The sequence below is a fragment of the Hordeum vulgare genome, chromosome 3H, assembly GCF_904849725.1.
Source record: "Hordeum vulgare subsp. vulgare chromosome 3H, MorexV3_pseudomolecules_assembly, whole genome shotgun sequence".
Classification (NCBI taxonomy): domain Eukaryota; kingdom Viridiplantae; phylum Streptophyta; class Magnoliopsida; order Poales; family Poaceae; genus Hordeum; species Hordeum vulgare.
In genome coordinates this window covers 605,664,886-605,674,583 of record NC_058520.1, presented here as the reverse complement: position 1 = coordinate 605,674,583, position 9,698 = coordinate 605,664,886, and the positions used below count along the sequence as shown (strand labels likewise).

The 9,698-nt window shown below is 42.0% G+C and overlaps 1 pseudogene; it reads right to left on the bottom strand.

The window, feature by feature from the left end:
• Positions 1–6,312: 6,312 nt before the first annotated feature.
• LOC123442228 lies at positions 6,313–7,738 on the bottom strand (annotated as a pseudogene).
• Between the last annotated feature and the right edge of the window lie 1,960 nt (positions 7,739–9,698).

The window sequence follows — 9,698 nt, the reverse complement described above, 5'->3', positions numbered from 1 at the left end:
TTGTTCGGAGTCCCGGATGAGATCACGGATGTCACGAGGGTTTCCGGAATGGTCCGGAAACGAAGATTGATATATAGGATGACCTCATTTGATTACCGGAAGGTTTTCGGAGTTGCCGGGAATGTACCGGGAATGACGAATGGGTTCCGGGAGTTCACCGGGGGGGGGGGGGGGGCAACGCACCCCGGGGAAGCCCATAGGCTTTGGGGAGACACACCAGCCCTTAGTGGGCTGGTGGGACAGCCCCAAGGGGGCCTATGCGCCAAGAGAAGAAAATCAAAGGAAAAGAAAAAACAGAGGGAAGAAGTGGGAAGGGAGGGGGACTCCTCCCACCAAACCAAGTCCAACTCGGTTTGGGGGGGGGAGTCCTCCCCCCCTTGGCTCGGCCGACCCCTTGGGAGTCCCTTGGACCCCAAGGCAAGGTCCCCCTCCCTCCTCCTATATATATGGGGCTTTTAGGGCAGATTTGAGACGACTTTCTCACGGCTGCCCGACCACGTACCTCCATAGTTTTTCCTCTAGATCGCGTTTCTGCGGAGCTCGGGCGGAGCCCTGCTGAGACGAGATCATCACCAACCTCCGGAGCGCCGTCACGCTGCCGGAGAACTCTTCTACCTCTCCGTCTCTCTTGCTGGATCAAGAAGGCCGAGATCATCGTCGAGCTGTACGTGTGCTGAACGCGGAGGTGCCGTCCGTTCGGTACTAGATCGTGGGACTGATCGCGGGATTGTTCGCGGGGCGGATCGAGGGACGTGAGGACATTCCACTACATCAACCGCGTTCTCTAACGCTTCTGTTGTACGATCTACAAGGGTACGTAGATCACTCATCCCCTCTCGTAGATGGACATCACCATGATAGGTCTTCGTGCGCGTAGGAAATTTTTTATTTCCCATGCGACGTTCCCCAACAGTATGGTGAACCATTATTTTATGAAGTCAGAGCATGATTTGTTTAATGATTGTCAACCTTTGTGTGGAGGTTGGGATCGTGTGATGGTTAACTCCTACCAACCCTTTCCCTAACGGCATGTGTCTAATACTTTGCTTCGATAACTAATAGGCTTTTGCAACAAGTATGTGAGTTCTATATGAGTAATGTTGAGTTCATGGATTATACGCACTCTCACCCTTTTATCTTTGCTAGCTTCTCTAGTGGCGCGCAACTTTCGCCGGTACATTAATCCCACCTTCTTCAAAACAATCATCATATACTTTCCTCGAAACAGCCACCATATCTACCTAATATGACATTTTCATAGTTATTCCGAAATATATTTTCATGCAACACCACGATACCGTTTCTTTATGACGCGCACCATCACTTCCATATTTCTTATAGAGTCATATTTTGTTTTAAATATCGAGTTGTAATCTTTAAGTTGTAAGTAAATAAAAGTGTAATGATTTGCATTATTAGGGCATTGTCCCGTGTGAGAAAAGGATGATGGAAGCTATGATTCCCTCACAAGTTAGGATGAGTCTCCCGACTTTATAAAAAATAAAACAGTTCAATGAAGCCCATATAAAAAAAGGCCAAAGATGCCCATAAAAAAAGAGACAAGGGACAATGCTACTATCTTTTTTTACACTTGTGCTTCAAAGTAGCACAATGTTCTTCATAGAGAGTCTCCTATTTTGTCACTTTCATATAAGTAGTGGAATTTCATCTTTGACACAACCACTTAGTTTTCTTTTTGAGCTTTCATACACTTATAGCTCTAGTACATTTGTTGCATTGCAATCCCTACTCACTTACATTGATATCTATTGATGGACATCTCTATAGCCCGCTGATATGCCTAGTTGATGTAAGACTATCTTCTCCTTTTTTTTCTTGCAACCTCCACCATATTCTGTTTCATTTATAGTGCTATATCCATGACTCATACTCATGTATTGCGTGAGAGTTGAAAAGGTTTAAGAACATAAAAAGTGTGAAACAATTGTTTGAGTTTCATCGGGGTTGTGCATGATTTAGATACTTTGTGTGGGGAAGATGAGTATAGCCAGACCATATGATTTTGTACGGATAACTTTCTAAAGGACATATTATTTAGAAACGACGCAATTAACTTGTTAGTATGCTTGCAGTATTATTGTTTTTATGTCAATATTAGACTTTTTTTTTTAATCTTAAGGATCTATATATTCATGCCACAATAAAAAAATATTACATGGATATATATGTTAGGTAGCATTTCACATCAAAATTCTGTTTTTATCATTTACCTACTCGAGGACGAGCACACCTCCACACGCCGAGGCGCCGCCCACGCAGCCACCGCATTCGTCACCGCCGCAGATCGAATCCGGGGCCGCCGCCCCGACGCCCAGCCTCGCCGAGAGCGCCGCGCCGTCCAAGGCCGGTCCAAGAGAGCCTCCGCGCGAGAGAGGCCCGCCGCCGCTGGCTGTTGTGCGGGCTCTGCCGGTAGCGACGCTTGCCGACGGCGATCGGAGGGGGGGAGCTGGAGAGGTGGAAGCGGCGGTGCTAGGTCACACTTGGGCCGCTTCCTTGAAGAACGACACGAGCGAGGGAGAGACATTACCACTCTATAATAATCAAAATGGCTTATTTGAGCCAAAGCTAGTGGAAGGACAAATTCGAATTCTTAGTAGCTCTATTTAACTACACATATAGTTTTTGTGTGAATTGGACTTGTATTTATTTAGTACGTATGCATACGATTGTTCGGGGGCTAGACCGCCCCTTTGAGCCAACGGATGACTAACTATAGGTCCTGGGTCCTACTAACATGCGCTATAGTCTCCTCTACAAGTCAGCAACAGGAGATCTATTGGTTTGATTTTCTGAGAGCATACCTGCCGCAATAGAGCTATCCGTCTCTAGTAGGATATGTTCCTATCGAACTCAAATCCACGGCGAGTGTCATGCCTTCTTTACAGGCTAGGAGCTCAGGCTCAAGAGCACTCCTACACGAGAGTAGCTGCCGGCATGATGCGTATATGATTTCTCCATATAGCTCTATTTAAGAGCATCTCCAACAGGCGCGCTTCGCGCCGCGCCTAAAAAACAAGTTTGCAGCGCGTTGGGCGACTGATTTTGCGCATCGCGCAGCGCTCGTTCCAGCAGCCGCGCTGGTTTGCAGCGCGCGCTCCGCTCCAGCAGCGCACACAATTTTTTTAATAAATAGATTGCATTTAAATAAAAAAGATACAAAGTTATTTTACATAGATAGCAACTAGATAGGTAGTTCGAAAACATAGATAGATAGTTCGGTGCTAGATAGTTCGATAAAAATAATAATCCTAGTCGCTCCAGTCATCTGCACCACCATCGTCGTCGGTGTCGTCGGAGGTTGACAGCCAAATGTCAAACCATCGTTCATCTTCTTCAGTGAAGAAGGAACTCCCGCCTGCATTGACGAGGTCGGCCTGCGCACACGCCAAAGCCTTCCGACGACGTCTATCCAACCGCTCCTCGCGGCGCCGGCGCGTGTCCTCCTCGCGACGCCGTTCCCAGTACTCCTGCTCGTAGGCGACGTCTTCCGGGTGGCGCCGGCGCCACTCCGCCATGACCCGCTCGTCCTCCTGGGCGACGAGGAGGCGGCGCTGCATCGCAGTGTGATCCGCACGGTCTTGTGCGGAGTTAAGACGAGGCGGCGGGGCCAGGTCTAATGCCTGCTGGAGCGTGCGGACGTTGGGGAAGTTCATCTGCAGTCGCAGCCTGCCTAGGCGCCACGCCGCCGCGTCGAACGCGCGGGCGGCCTCGTGCGCCGTGTCGTACGTGCCGAGGCTCAGCCGGAGATCGCCGGAGCGTATCTCGGCGTAGAACCCGCCGTTGGGGCGCTGGCGAACGCCGCGGTAGCCCGACGCAGACCGGCGGCGCGGCGGCATGGTGGCTCGTCGGCGGCGCGAAAAGGGAGAGAGAGCGCGGCGCGAGAGGCAGGGAGAACGCGGCGGCGACGCGGGCGGCAGAGGAGGAGAGAAGAGAGAACGCGACGCGAGAGGCAGGGCAGCGCGTTGCCTTTTATGGCGCGCGCGGGACGCGGCGTCGCAAAAATGGCGCGCGCGCTAGCGGTTCCCGCGCGCGCGGTTTTCCCGCCACCGCTGGAGCGCGCATTTCAGTCCCGCCGTGGTAAACTGGCGTTTTTTAGCGCGCGCGGGACTTTTTGCGCGCCTGTTGAAGATGTAAGAACATATCTGACAAACCGCATAGTCCACAATGATTTTTTTTTCTGAACTCTTATGTTGTAGAATACTCTAGTAAGATACATGAGGATATAAGATTGAATGTGAACCCATGTAAACAATCTAGGAACGCACTACGCAGCGACGCCGCACTGCCGACTTCCCGTGTGGCGGCTCGCTAACCGTCCACATCATCGCAACATCTCTAAATCTCCTCACCTACTGTCTGTTACGGGTTGAAAACAGACCAAGCACAGACGAGAAAGCACAGGCAAAAGGCAAAAAAAGGCATACAACGCTACATCAAGATTCTCTTTGATGTTTAAAATTTAAAAAGTTTTATCTACAAAACCGTTTATCCAATCGATAATCCGCTTTCATCATTGACTTTCTCATGACGAGTTCTTCGAAACTAGATCACATGTCGGCATGTTCCGTCAACTATTTTTTCCGTTCATACTTGCCATATTTTTTGACCCACTTACCATATTATTAATCACTTACTTGCCTGAAAAAAATAATTTGATTGGCTTTTTTAATGTTCTTCGTACAAAGCCTTGTAGCAGTTTACATCATACATGATATAAAAGCATGTCATGGGTTATATTTGTCAATTTAAATATGGCAACTTGTTATATTTACATACAACTTTACCAGAAAATTATTTTGTGCGTTTGTTAGTTTAACTATGCCAAGTTGTCATATTTACAAACGATGACCAAAAAAGATTTCTTGTGTTCACCGGTTTTAAATATGTTGAGTTGTTATATTTTTGCGTGTAAATCGTTTAAAAAAGTTGTTTGTGTTTGTCAGTTTGATTATGTCGAGATGTCATATTTATATGGAATTTTTAAAAATATGGCAATTAAGTTATTTTTTATCAGACAAGAAAGTACTTACTAATATGACAAGTAAGTGCAACAAATGTGATAAGTACGAGCAATTTTTTTTATCAAAACTTGTCGACGTGGGATCTAGTTTTGAAGATCTCGTTGCGACAAAGTCAGTGGTGAAAACGGATCATTGATTGGGATAACGGTTTGAGAGATAAATCTTTTTTTAAACGCAACGCTGCAAAGCGCGCTCTCCGCATCAGCCGCCGCATGGAAAAACGGCTGTGCACCGTGTGCTGTTTAGATTTTTCCAACAATCTAGCATACGTCTATCTAGAACAATATTATCTTTAGATGTACTATGATTCAGTTTCCTTATATCCTATTTAAGAGGACTCGTCACAACAAAACTAAACTTAAAAATAATACAGGTTGGCAATAAATAGGATTTGAGCTAAGCTTCATGTATGGATAAAGCTTTGTATATCCATGTTAATGAAAATTATTATATAGGTAAAAAAGGTTGATATAAATTATCAATGTGGAATAAAAAAACTTATTTCTTTATTAATTTAGTATTAATTTTGAAAATCATGATGTATGTACACATATTTTTGTTTTCTTGTTACCCCTTTTTTGTCCCGTTTTAAAAATATATAATACAATGATAATGAGAAAATAAAAGGTCGCAACATAAAAATAAGGGTCATCGTCGTCGTTCGCACGTAGTTGCCAGGGCCGACATCTTGCCCGAGTTCTTTACTAAACGTTTAACATCTCTTTTCCCTCTAGCTTAAAAGTTTACATTTATTTATGAATTAGAAATGTCAATGAATTACTTAATTGTAAGCGCACACACAAACATTAAATATTAGGAGAACAAGAACTGACAATAAACTATATTATTTAGTGGACATTATCACAAAGATGAAGACTCAGCCTGTGTGTCTCAAGACATCAATTTCTTCTGACGGTCATTATAGCCTAGATGTGCTCCTAATAAGAATGAGAAATTGAACACATTTACCGAGTAAAATGTTCTTAACTTTTTGTGTCTATAATCGTATACATTACATGCACTTCTTCGTGCCATCAATAAATTCCAACGGTTACACAACAAGTTGTCCACTTCTCGGACATCACTACACTTTAATTTTCAAAAACTTATTTTGTCTATATACTTGCTGATATAGCCTAAGCAAATACCAATCATTCAAAGTGAGGAAAAAATATTCTTTGATTGTCTTCTATTCCTACAAGTCAATGTAATTCAAAGTCTACAAAGAAACTTTGTTTACACGTCACCATGGATCAAGATGGGTCAAGGCCTACACAGGTTTAATCATATAGAGTGTCACAAGGTTGGGGGGAGGAGGTGACAAGGTTAGTGCCTCATGTATCCCATAATCAAATGAATGTATGTGCAGTCACTTCAGGCTACAATGTTTTCCTAAAAAAGAATTCAGAACATTCATGTCTACGTCTTTAGAAAAAGTTGTGTTGAGAGACAGAGTAATCAGATTGATGAGCTCTCTTAGGCCCTTGATACTATCGCGTGAGTTCTCCATTGTGACAACCGCAGACAGATGTTGGAGGGATGTCATTTTACCACTGCCCTCAGGCAGCTTTCGGAATAATCGAACAAAGAGAGACAACAAGTGTGGCAGGTGAAAAATATCCATTGGGGTACATGATCCATCTATATCAACTATTTCCAACTTTTGTAGCCCTCTAATCTGTTTCGTTAGCCGACACTTACCACTGCCACGAATCTATATATGTCGCAGCTGATTTAAGCTGCACAATCCTGTCAGGTCGATTTTCCAGGTTTCATCAGCAGAACTAGAATTAAAGTCAACAAAAAAAAAACTCAAAGATACTTGAACTTCGCGAGAGAAGGTATATTCTTGGAGCCTCTCCAGTTTGCAAATGGTCGTACTTGTGACATACTAATGTCCCTGGCAATGTTTCACCATCCAAACTGAAGAGCGTCCGACGGGCCTTCTGTAACTGTCATGTAATGTCCTGTGGGTTGTTTAATATAGTGATAAAATTATCTTCTGCAGACTTGTACAAGATAAGATCCAACAACATATCATGTACTTTGTAATATATCACCGACCCATCTCGTTCAGTCCATACAGGTTGAATTAGGCTAATGTTGACAAGCTCATTGAAATAACCTATACCAGTCTGATTTAGACTTTGTCCATATGTTTTACTAATGAAACCTTTGGATATCCATAGACTTACCAGATCATACCTATATATTGTATTGTCCTCTGTAAATATACCAAGTTACAAGAAGCTTGTCTTGAGGTGGTGAGGAAGATTTTTTTAGCTGAGGTTCGAAATGTGCCTCATTTCTTCAAAGGTGAGATTTATGCCACACACTAACCCCAAAGAATCCATTACATGTTTCCATCTCTCGTTTTGTTTGGAACTTTCATTTGATAATAGGATGGATATGCTAATGATAGCAAGTGGCGGACCATCACATTTCTTGAGAATTTCAACTGAAACATCTCTGAGTTGTCCTGAACAAGCTTCTTCAGAGCTGAATATCCTACCAAAAAACAATTTCCTTGAGTCTTCTTCACTAAGAGCTATCGTTTCAAGGATGTGCTCGTGGTAACTCAAACAACATGCCTCAACCACATTCTTGATTCTTGTAGTTACTACTAATCTACTACCAAGATTTTTTTTAATAATACTCCATGCTGATACATCCCATAGATCATCGATGATAATCAAGTACGTGCAAGACAGTCAATACAAAACTACTCCCTCTGTTCCTAAATATAAGTCTTTCTAGAGGTTTCACTAGTGGACTACATACGAATGTATATAGACATAAATTAGAGTGTAGATTCACTTATTTTGCTTCGTATGTAGAAATCTCTTAAAAGATTTATATTTAGGAACGGTGGGGTAACAAAAATAACAACGACCATTAAATAATTTCACAAGGTTCAACAAAAATGGAAATAATTAGTATCCAATTAAAAATTAAATATTGTATAAAAGAACATAATAATACACAAAAGTAGTCTTGCTCAACCCCAAGTAACTCATGAAACAAGTAAAGAGCTACATGTCAGTATTTACTTATTTTTCTTCATTTTCATGTTTGTAGGATCATCTAATGACCGTCTTCTCTATGTTGTAAGTCCTAAATCATATCCTTTTACAAATGTCCATGAGAGCCATGCTTTTCAACTAGTGTAACATATTATATAGCTGAGAGGAATGTGCCCTCTTACTAGCTATTGAATCGGTACTCTGGAGTGAAATGACATAATTATTAATTTAATTGACTTCTCGATAATTATAAGAAATAACATGAAAGCATAATTCAGAAAGGAAGACTGTCAAACATTTTTATGTTGTTAATTACGTGAAAAACCTTTGACAAAGAGAAGAGGATCCAGTATACATCCTTATGAAAAATCAATCTTATATGTAATCACTAGTAAATGAGTGATCTACTATATATTACTTGGAGTGCTTCCTTGGTTACTAGGGGTAGTGCTATGACACAAGTGACAACACATTCTTTTATATACATGATATTTTTTTAAGATGCATGTACCTAGTACTTTGGGAAGACTTCTCGACTATGTACCTAGTGCTTCATGTCGTTGTCCTTTGTTCTTTGGTGGCACTAAATAAATGTTGGTGGTAATACACATAAGGGCATACTACAAAGTTCACTCTATTTATCCAAATTTGACTTACATAGGAACAAAATAACCTACATTATTTAGCTGGTATTAGTTTAACTCTTTTTAATCAAATTTGACGTACATATGAATGCAATTTGTACTAAATCTTGTTTAAATTGGAAGTACTTCACACATTTTTATATAGAACTGTTTTCCAGTTCATCACATAAAGAACACATTAAACGTCCCATGGTTGTCTTTACTTTGATTTTATTTGTGTCATCTAGTGATTTCCTATAAATCTTGACTCTAAAAACAGTACCTTTTTAGATTAGATAAGGCAGGTGCTTTGTGAGAAACTTAAGGTACTAAGTAGGAACTAATAGGGATTTTTCCGGTGATGATCTTACGAATCCAGAATCCAAAGACGGGAAGAGCCAAACATTAATCCACTTTCTATACACTAGTAGAAAACATGTCTTTGGTTCGACGCATTAGTCCTGATTGGTTTTCGAAGTGGGATTAATGCTTCGACTAGTCCCGGTTCATGAGGCGAGGGTTTAGTCCCGGTTTATTAGGAACCACTAGTCCCAGTTTGTGTTAAAACACTACAAGAAATATGTCAACTAACGACCTTCAATATTGGTCACTCAATGGTCATTGATTTCCATTTGTGACCTTTTTATGACCAAAAACAGAAGGTCTAAAGCTGAGAGTCTTTAGTGAACTATAACGACCTTTTTTCTGGATTGGTCGTAGGATTTTATGATCAAACTGAAGATCGTAGGTTTAACGACCAAATGATTTGGTCACTAGCAATCTTCACGCACCACGTCAGATCCACCATGGCAGCCTGACGTGGCAGAATTATGACCAAATGAAAAGGTCGTAAATAAGATTCAGCCCGGTCCATTCCGATCATCTACATGGGTCGGGCCCAATAATTTGGCCTTTTATTTTCTGGGATAGAATATTTTACTGAGCAGGTTTTTTATTAGTCCACTTTTCTTTTGGGCCTTGGCCTACTCTTTTTTTAGGCCCAAGCCTTC